The sequence below is a fragment of the Drosophila sulfurigaster genome, chromosome 3 (assembly GCF_023558435.1).
Source record: "Drosophila sulfurigaster albostrigata strain 15112-1811.04 chromosome 3, ASM2355843v2, whole genome shotgun sequence".
In the NCBI taxonomy this organism is placed as follows: domain Eukaryota; kingdom Metazoa; phylum Arthropoda; class Insecta; order Diptera; family Drosophilidae; genus Drosophila; species Drosophila sulfurigaster.
Window position 1 is genome coordinate 7,990,201 of NC_084883.1, and position 15,850 is coordinate 8,006,050.

Below are 15,850 nucleotides of genomic sequence, written 5' to 3' on the forward strand. Positions count from 1 at the left end.
TTGCTTTTGTAGCTTATCTTGGCTGGGTTTTTTTCCGGGGGTTTCGGGGATGGGAAAGCTGTGTTTTTCCCACTGCAATTGCAAGTCAGACAGTTGATTGCTTGGGGCTCTGGTGGCGGTGAATTGAGCGCCGTCCAAAAAGTATGCAGTCCAAAGCCATTTAAATAACTTGCACAAATACTTGCACAGCAATATTCTGTAGTCTGTTGCTTGCGCTCTCTTTGTTGTTGTTGCTTTTTTTTGCTCAGTTGTTTTGCTCACTGTGAAACAGTTGCGGCAAGAGCTTAAAGCTTTAACTTATATGCTTCGCATATGGCAGACAGTCAGAGAACCCCAGAAGGCGGCTGCCTGCGGTTTGTGAGTCGGTCCTTGGGCCGCTCTCTTTATGCCAGTTACCAGTTACTGGCATTGCCACAACAATCTATGGCATTGTTGCAGTCTCTTCTCTCTGGCATTCCGAGTAGCGAGCACACACAAGAAGCAGCAAGACAACTGTGGTAGATACTTAAATAGTTACTGTTGTTAATGCTGTCAAGACCCTAGGAATGTTGGGTGTGCACTGTGTGCATATACATGTATGTATGTACATACGTATAGTACATTCATATATACATAGAAGAAGCATGTTCAGTATGTACAATGTGCTCTGGGCCCTCAGCAGCTCTGCACACACCTCTGAGAAATGCCACAATTGTCTGTTAAGCAGTTGACTTGTGAAACGCATTTAACGACCTGACAACTTACATTTTGCTTGACAAAATAATAAACACATTTGGTGAATGTGACTTGTTTTAATAAGAGCATGTCATTAATGTCAGCATAAGTAAAATTAATTAATATAAATTACAGAAATAATGAAGCAATTTAGAAGTGCACTTCAGATTCATAAACAAGCATAAATTCTGGGAAAGTCTAGAATACAATTAATAGCAACCAATAGCGCAGAAAGATATTGATAAATTTATATACTATTTTATATATTATAAAATTATATTAATATTTCAATATTATTTAATTAACTTTTTATTCATTTGCATACTTTTGAACTGGATTAGTTTAAAAAATTGTCTTGTAGTATAGCAAACAGTTTTAAGATGAACTGATCAGACCAATCCTGAAGCTCATACATTTCATGACTGTAATTGCCGAAACAAAAGAGAGGGGATGTAATAACAGAAGAGGCGAAGGGGGAAGAAGGGGACGCTAACCTGATGACGCAGAGTGTATTATGAGAATATATATTACAAAGAAAAAGAAAACGACAACAATGAAAGTAAAATAATATTAGTTTCAACCATAACAAAAGGGGTATAAATAACTTTAAATTTCCATCATCGCTGCAATTCATCAATGCGATAGAAATAATCATTTTAGTAGCTGGAAAATAGTTAAAGTGCTTTGTCAGCGGCCCAACCAGATGCTAGTTAATTTTTAATTGGTGTGCAGTTTGTCAAAAAGCGGAATGTGGCCCTAATGTGTGCTCCCTTCAATTGACCCAGTACGAATGCGGCATTAAAAGCAAAAAGGGAGACATTAGGGGCAATCGAATGAGTGTACCCTCAGACCCAGACTCAGACTCAGACCCAGACCCAAACCCCAACACGAACCGAGACCTAAACACAAACTCAAAACAAAGTCAAACCGCAGCAAACCGAAACTAAATAGCTAACCATTTATACAGGCGATCCATCTATCTATTCATTCGCTCATCCATCGTCAACTCAAACTCTGTCAATTTCTCTGGGCCAATGCTGACCCGCATTGCTGGCCATCTATCTCGATAGATGCTGCTGCTGCGCCCAAATGGCTGCCACGTTCTGCGCTTTGCGCTGATTTATAAGCTGCATGCCACTGACCACTTGATTGTCGCTTCGACTCGCTCGCTCACTGCTCGCTCTCTCACTCTCTCCCTCAATCTGTCGCACTCTGAGCGAGTGTATGTGTGTAATTTATTTACGTTAACACGCGCTGGGCAGCGCCTAAAACTATGCCACACCCAAAAGCACAGACGAGCGCAATTTTCATTTATTTTAAATGGCATAGAAAATTGCAAACTGACATTTTTCTGGCCAAGTGACTCGTTTCGCTTCGGCTTCACAAACACGATGCGATGTCTCTCGCTTCTTGCATACTCTCTGCCCTTTGGCTTTGTGCGACCAAACGGAAATTTGTGTAGTTTGTCCTAACCAGCTCTAGTTCCTTTTTTTGTTTTGTTTTTTGGAAGTGGACTCTCCAATTTGAGCCCGGCATTAAATTCTAAACCGGCCCAGACTGATTACCATGAAATTACATTGTTTCGCACTTAAAAAGTGGAATCGGTAAACTGCAACACGTTGCACCATGTTGCCGAGTGTAAATGTGGCTTCTGTTTTTGCGTTTGGGTTCTTTCCCCAGCTCTGGCTTAATTAAGTGGCCTGTTTTCATATGTGGTTCGGCAAACCATTGTGCCTCTTTCCCTCCCCTCTTCGCCAGCCACATTGAATTTAATTGCTCGCATTTATTGTTAATTGATTTTATTTCTAGCAATTTACCAATTTCTGTTTTTTCTTTCGCACTTTTGCCATATTCCAGGTGATTGCAGTTTTATTTAGGCTTATTTTGATTCAGCGCAGCTCCATTTGCCTAAATTGAATGAAATTGATTTCAATTTAATCGAATTTCCCAAATGCGCCACCGCTTAAAAATAAACCAACAACAAATTCCAAATCATTGACTTTGTCATATCAAATTAGTTGTTATTGTAAAAAATCCTATTTTGTTGAGCAGCTCCTAAAATTTTTTTTTAATAAGAAATTATCTTATGCTCTTTGCTGAATTTTAAATGAAATTTGTGAAATAAGTTGAATAAACAAGCTATTAAAGATTAAAGTAATAAAATATAATAGCTTTGATACCATTTTCAATATTTTTTTGTATACACAATTTAATAGTTAGTCAAATTTAATTATAAGAGAATTTGAAATATTTTGGAATGTAACATAATTTGTTGTATATGGAGTTTACTTTCATAATTATTCAAATATGTACTCAAATATAAGGAAAGCTACAGTTAAGTGTGCTCGATTGTGAGATACACGACAAAGTATACCAAATATACTGAATGCTATTTTACGTACATATATTTATACAGTGAAACAGTAATATAATATACCATAGAGTGCAAAATATACCAGATTGTCAGCCATAATAAATAATACCCAAGGAAGCCATTTCTTAAATAACTTATAAAATTTGTATCTTATTGCAGGAATCATTAAGACTGTATTTTTCAAAATTCGGAACTTGTTCCTTAAACACTTTTGAAGAAACTTGGTCTGCGTGCAAACATAAAAAGCGACATGGCTATATCGTTTCGGCTGTTGACCCTGATCAAGAATATATATACGTTATGTGGTCGGAAACGCCTCCTTCTGCGTGATGCATACATTTCATGGAGGTATAAAATTATAATTTCTACCTTATGGGTAGCTGGGTTTACAAAATAAATTTACATTTAGAGTTTACTTTTTATTCATCAAATCAAAAAAGAATCAACAAATGCAATTACGTTAAATTGATTAAATAATGTGCGTATTTGTTTGACACACCTTGGGGCGGTGTGATGAAATGCATTTGACTTTATCTATAATTACACTTTCTACAATTTCCTTGTGCATAATCAATTTCAACGATGCATGGCAAGACAAACAGCTTGGCTATCTTTAACTTGCTATCCCCACACAGTTGGCTGGATGAGCTAAGCAAAGAACTATCCAATCAAGCCCAGTCCAAAGCAAAGTTCTCCTCCTTCTCTGAAGCTGAAACCACTTCACATGTCTTTGCTTTACGAGTACTATCCATGTATATGTTGTAGTCAGCATTGAGGCACGTGTACAGTTGCTCAAACATGGTGACGGGCGTTCAATAAACGTATCCCCATCTACCTTATTACACACCTAACATGCATAAATGTAGATGTGTGTGCGTGTGTGTGTGTGGATGTGTGTGTGTACCTAGAACTCGTATAGCGACGGCGCACATATTTAAAGAGCAAACGTTTATCTAAGTTGTACCGTTGCGGTTTCCGTTGACATTCAAATGCGGAAGCACCTGTCGCCCAGTGTCGACATCGGCATCGACATCGACATCGGCACACAGACCGAGACACCAAAGGACCATAAGACCATGAGACCATGAGACCATGCGACCAAGGACTCGAGACGACTACAACTAAGCCAACAGCATCAGCACCAGCAGCAGCAGCTACTTCCGATTTCGCACGCAGCTAGAAGAGCAGATACTTTGAGTTCGGAGACTTAGGCTGAGTTTATATTGCGAGAGGTGCTATAAAAGTTATCAAAGTACACATATCAATTGAAAAGCATAGAAAATAATTAAAGTGAATTTTTACTTTTTCGGAATAGTTTTGGTTGTTTTATTTAAACTATTTTTCGACTAACGATATATTTCCCTATATTTGCTTTTATAGCTAGATTTCCATTGACGTTTGGCAAGATACATATGTTGATGTTGATACATAAGTTGAAACAAGTATGAAAGCTATATTCGAGTGCATTTGACGCATTTTGAATGAAAGCCAAACAGTGCGTTATTAGTTTTAAAATAAACCAAATACACCACAAAAATTCTAAAATTATACCGAACGCTTTATATGGATTATTAATATATAGTACTACATTCAAAATATACCAGATTGTCAGTTAAAGGAACTAAGTCCCGTAGATTGTATGCATTTTTACCCAAAACTATTTCTTATATAACAATTATTATCCGATAGCAGACAAATTTTCAGTGATCATAAAAACAATAAATTGTCTGTACCAAAAGTTGTAAAACAAAAATACGCTAATTCAAATTTATAAGGATATTAACTTATCATCTTCAATTATTGATTTAGTATGCGAATTGAAGTAATGTATTTTGCGTGTTTAGCGATCCCACATAGAAATACTGTTACTTATCATAAGTATTTTAATTTGTCAGTCGCTTCAGACCATTAAGCGATATGAAGGCGCTTGATACAAAGATTTGTAACGTTGAATTGTTCGTGAACGAGTGCCTGAACGAATGAACAAAAATGACTTAGTTAAGGGAACGAACTGAATAAGTTCAAACTTATTGTTATATTTCGTTGACTTGCTCATTTATGATCTTTAGTTCGTTCTTGTTTAGTTGCTCACTTTAGCTCGAGCTCCAGCTTATGAACTGGTGTAGTAACATTGAGATTTCAAATTTGATTTAAATGAATTTTGTAACTTTATTTTATGCCTCAAACTGAATATTACTCTATTTACTATACAATTAATGGTATATTCTTACTCAACACTACTGCAAACTTATTAAGTGAACTTCGCAACTCACTTGCGGGTGCGTGCGATTTGTCTTGGCTGTCTCGCTGGCATTTGCCGGATACACACTTCGCCGGGCATGCATGACAAGTTTCTTGAGCAACTCCTTAGCCCACTCTCTCACACCTGAGTACTTGCGTCCCCCTCCTATTTGCCCCAAGCACTTCCTCTATGAACTAGAGAGAGAGAGTCTTTCACGTTGCCAGCTTGCGTAGTAACTTTTGAGTTTTCAAGTATCTGCGTCGTGGTTGTCGTCAACTTTAAATGGCTTCGCTTACACCTTGAGGATGTCATTGAACAAATTAATTACTTGACAAGATTACAACAGACCCAAAAACAGGAGGCAGCGGCGGGTTTAGCTTCAGAGCATCAGCTGCTGCTCATTAGAATGCCGCATATTGTTGCCATCGTGAGCATCATGGCCATCATTACGAGTATCATCATTATACTGCGCTCCCAAGCCACCAAAAAGGCTCTTGCCGCATCGCATTTTCGATTGCCTGAGCACATTATTAATGCTCTTCTGATGCGTTTTTGGCCAAAGTATTCAACTATCTGTGTGCTGTTGTTGTTGTTTGTATGTGTGAGTTATGCGCCATGGTCACCCGCTGCTGTGGCGTGGCATGAAGCAGCAGCAGCAGAGGTGGAGGAGGAAGGGAAAACACAAATACAATGCAGCTAAATGGCCATACATTGGTCTCCACTCACTTGGTAGCTGCTGTTTCTCCTCCTGCTGCTCCTGTTTTCCTGAGCTCCTACCGGAAATTGGAAAAGCGTTGGCTTATACTACAACACGTGACGAGTGGTGGGTGATGGAGGTGGTCCGTGGTCCTCCTGCTGGTGGGGTCCAGGCAGTTGCCTGGCAGCTTTATGCATGCACCGTTCATAAAGTGTGTGCTCGCCATTTTCCACTGGCCAAAAAGACTTTGCCATTGTTGTAACCAAAGGCATTGCTCCGCTATGATGCTGTGTTATGGACTGTCCGACTGTGTGTGTGTGTGTGGTATAGGGGGTGGAGAAGGGTAAGGGGAAAACACTCTCGATATACTGCACATGAGTCTTGGCAAAGCTGCTAATGGCTGCTGTTAAGCATCCATTGTATCACTGTGTAAAGTATCTCTGTGTGTAGGCATGCACGAATATTCACATACATACATACTTAACTTATATACAGTATGTTGAATGTGCAGTAGCAGTCTGGTTAATGTACTTAGCATAGTGTTTCCTCCTCCTCATCGTCCTCCGGTACTGAAGGTGGGATAAATGCTAATAGTTTTGTAGTGTGCATTCCATTAACTTCGAGTGAACTCTGTCTGCTAAAATGCCATAAACACGGCATCAACACCAAAGTATCCTCGATAAACTTATTGAATATGACTTTTAGTGTAGTATATTAGAAATTAGATACATTATGTTTTTCCACATGAACATTTTTTCAAGACTCATTGACAAAAACCGTTGAGGTGGTAACTAGACGACATTAACATTAGCAAGTCGATATGCGCTAAGCTATCGGTATCATCCGTCGTCAGAAGTAGATCATCAGTCGTAGAAAGTATAACAGAAGCAGCAGCAGCGGTCAGTCATAAAGTAAGCAGTTAGTAACAAAGAAAGCAGTATTGTTTAAGTTTAATTAAACTGTAAATCTCTTATATCTAAATATCTCTTAAATATATATATAACAATTTCTTTTTAAATTTCTTTTTAAATTTGTTTAGTTTGTATCTTTAAGATAACATCGAAATTCTTATATTTCGCTTAACAATATTTATTTAGTTTCAGGATGTTTAATATCAAGGTCCCAACAAGGTTTTTAATTCAAATGTCCGTATTTAATGTCTACATATGGGAGAGCCATAGATTCCAAAATTTCAGACACCTGCTGAACTACATCCTCTAGGATGTCATTAGAAGATTGTGGCCGATAATATATCATAGACAAAATACGATAACGTATCCATAAAAATTGTCAAGGCCATTAAAACCTTTTTCTTTACCGTTAACGTTAACGCTCGATCTTAGAAGATTTTAAATGTGAAAGTCCCTTTAAGACTTAAAGAAACAGTAGATTCATTCATTTGAGTTCCGTTGCACTAAATTATATTCGATATATAAATTCATTTAGCAACCACAAGTTTTTACAGTCTAAAACTTAACCAATTTGAGCTAATATATTGTGAAAATATATTACAACGAAATATTAGTCAGTCTGAAAATCAGTAGTTAACAATTAATCGCATCGGATTTTATATTCTAAATTTAAAATTTATGGAAATGGGCATATGTACTTGGGTTTTGAAGTAGGGGTAGAAATTTAGATGTGCAAAAATAGGAAATGTACCATAATTTTAAAGGAAATACAGAGCTTTAATCGGAAATCATTTTATTGTATTTGGGGTGCTAGGCAATTGGCAAAAATGTTTACAAAATTAACATCTCAAAAGAAATGTTTGATGGGAATGCAGCCAAAAAGTATGCTACAAAATAAATCGTGTGTGTGTGCGGCCTGTGGTTTTATTTTCAACTTTTATGCTGCATGCAGGCCAAATCAGTCACTTTGATGCATGCGGCAGTTGAGCATAATACACAAAATAACCACAGGCAGATCAAAGAGAGAGAGAGAGAGAGAGAGAGAGAGAGAGAGAGAGAGAGTTAGAGAGTGAGCTCAATACTTGACCATCTATGTGTACAATATATGTGTTTACATGCATGTAGATTACACACTCAAACCTCAGCTGGCTTTCCATTTGGTTATTTTACAAATACGTAATTTTGTTTAGCGTAATTGCGGTTGCAATTGAAACCGGCACTTGATTGGAGAGCACAATAGGCCAAACTGACACATGTATATGCACTCTCATACAGTGAAGCAAATAAATGTTGCAAATTTGATATTTACGTTTTAATGAAGGCTTTCATGTTTGGCGTCATTGATGAGGCTGGCGTTTCATATCAAATTGTACAACTCTCGATTGCATACGAAATGAGATTTTGGCTTACAATTAATGCCCAGCTCTGCAGTCCGCTTGGCCTGGGTCAACTTAATAACGTCGAAACCAACTGCAGCTGATGTTGCAGCGGCAGCCAGAGCAAGAGCCAGAGCGAGAGCCAAAGGCAAAGTTCGTTGGCATTTTTTCCAATAAAGCTACAATGTAAACAATCAGTATGCAACATCGACTTCACACGCGATAAAAAAAACTTCACAATCACACACACACATACACAGCGAAAAGGACAAGTTAATAAAAGTTCGCGACATGAAAGGCGGATTTAAAAGTGACTTATACACTACAAGAGCGTATTATTACGCAAAGTGATAAATTTATTTAAAAAGCTGCATATGCCGTCGAAAGTCTGGACAACAATGCGTATGATCAATAATGCAAATATGCACTTAAAGTAGTAAGCCTGCATGGCCAACATGATTATATCAATTTATGATGGAAATATTTATGCAAAGTTAAGGTAAATGTGAATTTACAAGAAATCTGATAAAAGTGCAATCTTAAACGAATGGATCCAGTATAAATAAATTGAGTTTAATGAATTTAAGTGAATGTCGATTGCAAGAATTGAAATTTCTTGCTGATTGTTTTTGTTCGAATTCCGTTCTTTAACGAATTCTCTATGCCAAGTTAAGCCAAACAACAAGTGGGCTTTCCATTCCTGATGTGCTTAGCTGACAATCCGTTTTCCGGTCTAACCATTCATTTCTTTTCATTTCTCTTCTCGTGTCTTCTATTCTATTTTGCGCTTATGTGTGGCGCCACCTATTGGTCATTCGTTTGACAGCTCACTTAATTAAATTCCATTGGACACCTTCTTGAACGTTGGCATTTGGCTGTTGCCATTTTTATTTTGCAATTGCCTTCTGCCTAACTTTTAACTTTTTGAGGCTTTCCCACAGACTGCTTAGCTTGTTCCGCTTGTCTATTTCACTGTCTCTCTTTCTCTCTCTTCTCCTGCTGTCACTATCTGCTATACTATATATATTTTTCGCATTCTATCTGTGTCTGCATCTCTCTGGTTCCGTTGGTAATTTACGCTTCACATGGTCAATGTGTGATAAAAAAGCCTATGTTGTTTGTTGCTGTTGTTTTCACGGCATTTTCTTGACATTATATTATACCTGCCACACACATGTAAGGTGAATGGGTAGTATAGAAAAGTGGTAAAGAGAAAATGTGTGTAACAAGTAAGAGAATGCATCACAAACCTTTTTAAGCATATATATTCTTTATCGATCACTAGTCTCTTTGGGTCATCTCATTGCAATAAGAAATTGTATTCGTTATTTAAATAAAATGATAATAATAATTCTGAATTAGAATTAGGAGAAGAGACGATATAAGATTAACGATCTTAGCGATAATAATAGATAGCGCAACATTTACTATGTTTGCAACTCTTTTAGAATGAAGCAAATATATTCTTGACCTTTCTTCTTAAAGAGAATAGACTATATTTTTACGTTTATTTGTGAAAAGTTAAAATTAAACATTTTAAATAATATAATAATAGCTTATGAGGCAATATTTATTATATTTGCAACTATTTTGAAATTTGACAGTGCAAATCAATGCAATAACTTTAATATTATAATTGGTGTATGCAATTTTAATATACATAAATAATACGTACATACATATCAATAACATTAAGGTTTTAATTAACGCTAGCAAAACAAATCAGATATTTTTGTGTTATTGTAATCTGTTTGTTAATCATAACCAGTATCTCAAAGTGGAGACCTTTTCGCTTGTAGCTTTCTTACTTGTTTTTTGTTTGTTTTATTCTGGCTTCGAAAGTTGAAACATAGGTGGCGTTGTGTGCTGGACTAAGCTGCTTAGCTGCCGGGTCTATGCGGTTACCCTCCGCTCTGTCGAGTATGTGCTCGCCCTGACAGTGATTGGTGTTTGTGTCAGGGGATTTATTTATCTTTTAAAAGTATTTATTGCTTCACGTTAAAGTCGCGTAAAGGCAGAAAAAAAGTGGAATTTGGCGAAGAGGCGCTGCTTAAAGCAAAAACTGCGTCATTTGGCACGCAGCTCTTCGACCTAATCCAAATGCAAAATGTGGTAGTATCAAAGTATCACTACTATTTTTGGCCTACGACTATCATACATCTTCACTTTTCATTTGCTTAGCCCTCTCAGCATCCTGGTCATTTGACACTTTCACTTTACGAGCCATACAATTTATTTCACTTTTATCTTACATCAAGACATATTGATTTTTCTCTTTGTCCACACCGAAAAGAGAAAAATTGCCCCAAACCTCAACCCTATTGCCGGCGATTATCTAGGCAACAAGCAACAAAAAGTAAAGTTTTTTTTTGGGCCTCCGCTTTGGGGATTAGCTTGGATGGAAACATCATGGGGGACCATTGTCTGCTACATGCACATTTGATGTGCCCCTTACAAATACTAATCAAAGTTGATTGATTACATGAACTCATAAAGCTTAAGAGCCGAGAGTTCTGTATGACCTTTACTACTACTTTTCGTTGCAAGGACACTTTTAATAACTTTTTCGCACAAATTAAACTTGTCATTCGACTTTGATATGGGTAACAATTTGATAATTAGTCTACAAAAATATTTCAATTAATCGACATAATAGAAAGGTAGCAGACGGTCTATGGAAAATTGTTTTAATTCGATTAAATTAAGCACCTTTGACATGGGCTGTTAGGCACACGGTGCGTATGCTTAATATTTATCTAAATGTGCTTCGTATTTCTTTAGTCGATAAATGTACGTTTATGCTTCATGATGCGTATTTGCATTTAACATGGTAAATATAGTACACTAGAGAAACTCAATAAAAATCTGTAGATGGCAAAAACAGATTTGAGTTTTAAGTACCAAATACTTTTGGGGTAATGTGCACTCGTTTCCAGCGGGTTTAGAAACACATTTGGGAGCCAAAGTGAAAGTCAATTTGCATGCAAATCTCGGCCAAGTTGGTCGAAAAGTAAAGTAAAATAAAATCAACTAAATCATGTTGAAGTGCATGTCTAAACAATAAAAGCCACATTAAAATGAAATTCAATAAAACAAGAAGACGACGAAGCGGTCAAGCAGGAGACGGAAGCGCACTTGACCTGAAAACTCATTGCAATCAAAATAGGAAGCGACTGCTGATGAACATGATGAGCACAATGATGATAATGACCATGCTGATGATGTTGCAGATAGGCCAAATGGCTGTGCAACATAAACAGGCGGCTTTAGATTGGGCATCTTAGCAGTGGAGAGAGTGAGCAAGAGAGGGGGTTGAATCCATGAGCATGTTACCGAGCCGCTTCTCAAGCTGCCTCTGAGTGACAAACTAATTTCATTACCAGCAGCTGGCACAGACATTTGCTGCTGTTGTTGGTGCTGCTGCTGCTGCTGCCGCCAGTGAAATCCGGTCATAATGCTTGTAATAATAATCAACAGCATGAGCCTGGGATAGCGAACGAATGTCACTGGACTGAAGCGAACGAAACGAAACGAAACGAATGGACCAAACATGCCCACAGATGATAAGTAGCATGGACACATGCAGCGACTGGACTCGGAATGGGAAAGGGAATTGGAATTGGACCATGGAATGGCAGGGAGTGGTAGAGTGAAGCAATTGCCATGGCAAAAATAGAACAATTACACTAAAAATAAAAACAAAAGCCAGATAAGTGGGCCACATAGAGACACACACACACATACGAACACGAAGCACACAAAAAGTGGGCGGATTGGCTGGAGTGTTGGGCGTGGCAAGCTGTGTGTAATATGTGCACAAATTGAAAATAAAGTTTTGTAACAAAATGTCGCACCGGAAATGAAACTCACAGCATGAAGCCGGGAGCAGAGAGTGTAGCCAAGCGTATAAACTGGGTGTATAGAGAGGCAGCCACAGACACAGACATAGTCAGAGACACAGTCGCAGAGCACTAGGGGCGTGGCAATGCACAGTATTGTTTGCCACTATCAAAACGAACAGAACGAAGGCTGGGCGCCTTAGTCTAGGCGCAGTCTGCGCCAGTTGAGCCTTGCCATAATAAAAGATGACATTTTATAGCAGTCACAGCCAAGTCAGAACATGCCAGCAATGGCAAAGCGGGCCGTCGTTTGGTGCGGGGCATCGGGTTTTAACCTAAGCAGCTCCAGAGAGAGAAAGACACAGCTGCTGCACAAAAGTACATAAACCTAGAAATGTCATGTTTATTTTCATTTCATAAGGAAATTGTCTGTCTATAGTTTTGGCTTTCCAAAGCATCCAACTTCTTCTCACCTCACTTCTCCATGGTATACATAGGCTCCATGTCGTCGTCCCTGGCACCTTTAACATTTGGCTAATAAGCACGGCTGCAAAAGGAAGGCACTTAGCCAGGTTATATCTGGTTTTCGGAACAATGTCAACCAAGCACGTGGTGCTGCACATTATTTTTTACGGCCACGATAAACCCAGCTACTTGAGCGATTTATTGCCTAACTGAAATTTATAGCACATAATTAGCATATGAAAATTGTCAAGTGTCGTTTGGCTTTTGCTTTATTCACATACACACACTTAAATTGGTTATGTGTGAGTGGCATAATTATAATTGAATTGAAGCTGCATGTGGTAATCAAATGATTTATTTTTAGTATTATTTCATTTCAATACATTTATCACAATTTCAAAAAAATTCAAAATAATTGGAATTGCATTAATATTCACTTTATATACCCGTTACTTTTAAGTCAGCAGGGTATTATAGCCAATGAAAATGTAATGTAACAGGCCACAAAATATATTAACAGCAGAGATGCTATAGCTCAACTGTGGGTATGGTCGAACGACTATATTTCAGAGACTAACTACGAAAAAGAGTTGTCTAACTTGATTTTATTTCTACTTTAATTCACATTTTGTATACCTCAGTTGCTTTGGTTAAGTTCTAAATGGTAATTTGATCGCAATTTACTATAATTATTGTTAGGACACTTTACATAATTTTTGTTTTTAGTATGTGCACATGGGTGTCTCTCACAAGCAAACATATCATAGCCATCTCTTATTTTTACTTTATAATATACAATGAAGCAATAAAACAATAATTTAAAGTTTAAAGCGTATGTAAGTATTTCAATCTAAATTCAATTCAATTTTATTACAGCTTCAAAAGTTAATTGTTAGATGTTATTCAATTTATGAGAACCACATTTTATATATACGCTACCCATAGGGTAGAAGGGTATTACAACTTTGTGGCTCCAGAAAATGTATGTAACAGGCAAAAGAAGGCATCTCGTATGAACATCTAGAGACTAGAAGAGATGGTATACTCGTATTTTTAGTATTTTTGGGGTATATTAATTTGGTATATTTTAAAATTAATATCGAACCGTTTTGCTTCTGTTAAAAGTGGTTGTCGGGTATCTGTAGCTTTGCACCTTATTATTTAAAAATGGTTGTATAGTGCGAAGTCTGAGAGATTTTGTTACGAGTACCTACTTGAGCTTGAGCTTGAGACCTGTTTACATGTAGAAACAGAATGTATAAAATTCCGTTGTTTTCACAGGCTTAACTTTTGTTAGCCTTCTAGTTGAACATAATGAGCAAAAGACTGAAATTATCTATTAAGTATTCCAAGAGCTGGCGCCATTTCGTCCACTTCAAAAATTTTAATGTGCTACTTAGTAGCAACACTTTAGTCAGAGCGAAACAAACAATCAAGCATGCTCGACACCCACACAACCGTGAGTTCAACTTCCCCGCACCCGTCTGCAGATCCATGGAGCCGTAGATCCAGCACAGACTCGACCGAATAACCACTCATCTAATCACATCGTTATCGTCATCAACAATTTTGCACTGTCATTGCCGAACAATAGCCGTGGCAGGCGACAGTTGCCTCATCGGTGGCTCAACGTCCTGCATTCTAGCCTTGGCCAGGCTATGGCTATGGCTATGGCTATGGCTATGGCTATGGCTTTGGCTCTGTCGCTGTCTCTAGCTGTGGCACTGGCTAACCGTTTAATCATTTTGTCACGCGTTGGCCAAACAGCAAACAAAAACGCGACCCGGCCGCTTGTCGCGTGCTCTCAAAGGTGTATGGTAGCTAGCCGGCAGCCGGCGCTGTGAATGAGAATGGGTTGTCACGGGTTTCAAAAAATGGGTTGACTGCCGGCAAACCCGGCAGACCGATAACCCGTTGGCCTAACAGCTTCCCGGCTTGGTTGCCAGGTTGCCAAGCTGTTAAATTTTAGCATATGTCATAAAGGCTTAGCCATGATTTATACTAAAACATACTACATACCTATGTATATAGTGTTGATATCTGGGCGTCAAATTTCTGGCGATACTTTGCTAATAAAACGAATTAAGGCCGCAGCAACACAGGCTTGGGGCTGAAAGCCAAACAAATGCGAAACTAAACGATTTACGAAGCGGCAGCGACAAAGACAAGTTGACTGGAACGAGCTGAAGTTACTGCGAGTATCTACCAGGGATTCGATGCAAGTTCACATTACTCACTCTCCCTGGTATGCCCATATATCTTCATTCTGAGTTTGTCAATGAGAGGATGCGATGCCATGCGATGCGATGTTACTCGACTGCTGTTGTGTTGCTCAGCTGTGCACAAATTTACTTGTGTATAAATATTTATATATTGAAATGCAATGCGAATCGATGATCAGCGCCAGAAGGCGACAGCAACAGCAACAGCAATAGCAATAGCAATAGCAGAAGCACAAGCAAAAGCATTCCACTCTTTTCTCTTTAACCCTCGTCACCCATTTTTGTATCTCATTCCCATTCCTATACAAAAACACAAAGTCTCTCAGACTGCGGGCCAATGTGCCGCAATGCAATCGAGCTGCACGAAATTGAATTTGCTGCAAGTTGCTGCCGCTTAGCCTGGCTACGCTACGAGGGTAGCTCCTAAAGTAATCTCAACTCATTAAATCAAAAGGATTGTATATTTTATAATTTCTTTATCTTGATTACAAATTGTGTTTTTACTTGTATTGAATGATTAAAGGGAATTATTGATTTGGAACAAACCACAACACATCCAGTTAACCAGTTAATGAAAGCAAAGTTGAATTCAAAACATTGAAAAATTTAGTATATGTATATGTATAATTAGTTTAAATTTAACAAAGTTTATAATTTTATATTTTTGCAGTTGTAAGAGTGTGGTAAACGACTCACAATAAACTTGAACTAATTGAAGAGCATGGGAATTGGAATGAATTAATTCAAATTATATTATTGTATACTTAAATTATATAAATTTAATCACTCTAATCATCAAATTAGATTCCCTGTTTAGAGAGTTCAAGTTGGGTGCCTATGAAAAGACTTTATTTCTAAGTTGACTTTATTTTTATCCACCTGTTGTGGCCATAATAAAAGTTCAAAGGTGCATGTGCATCATTAACTTCCATATAATCTTAGAGCTGCACTCGCAAAAATGGCGCCACAACTGTGTGGCAGCATCAGCTTCTGTTTCAACTATTCTTGTT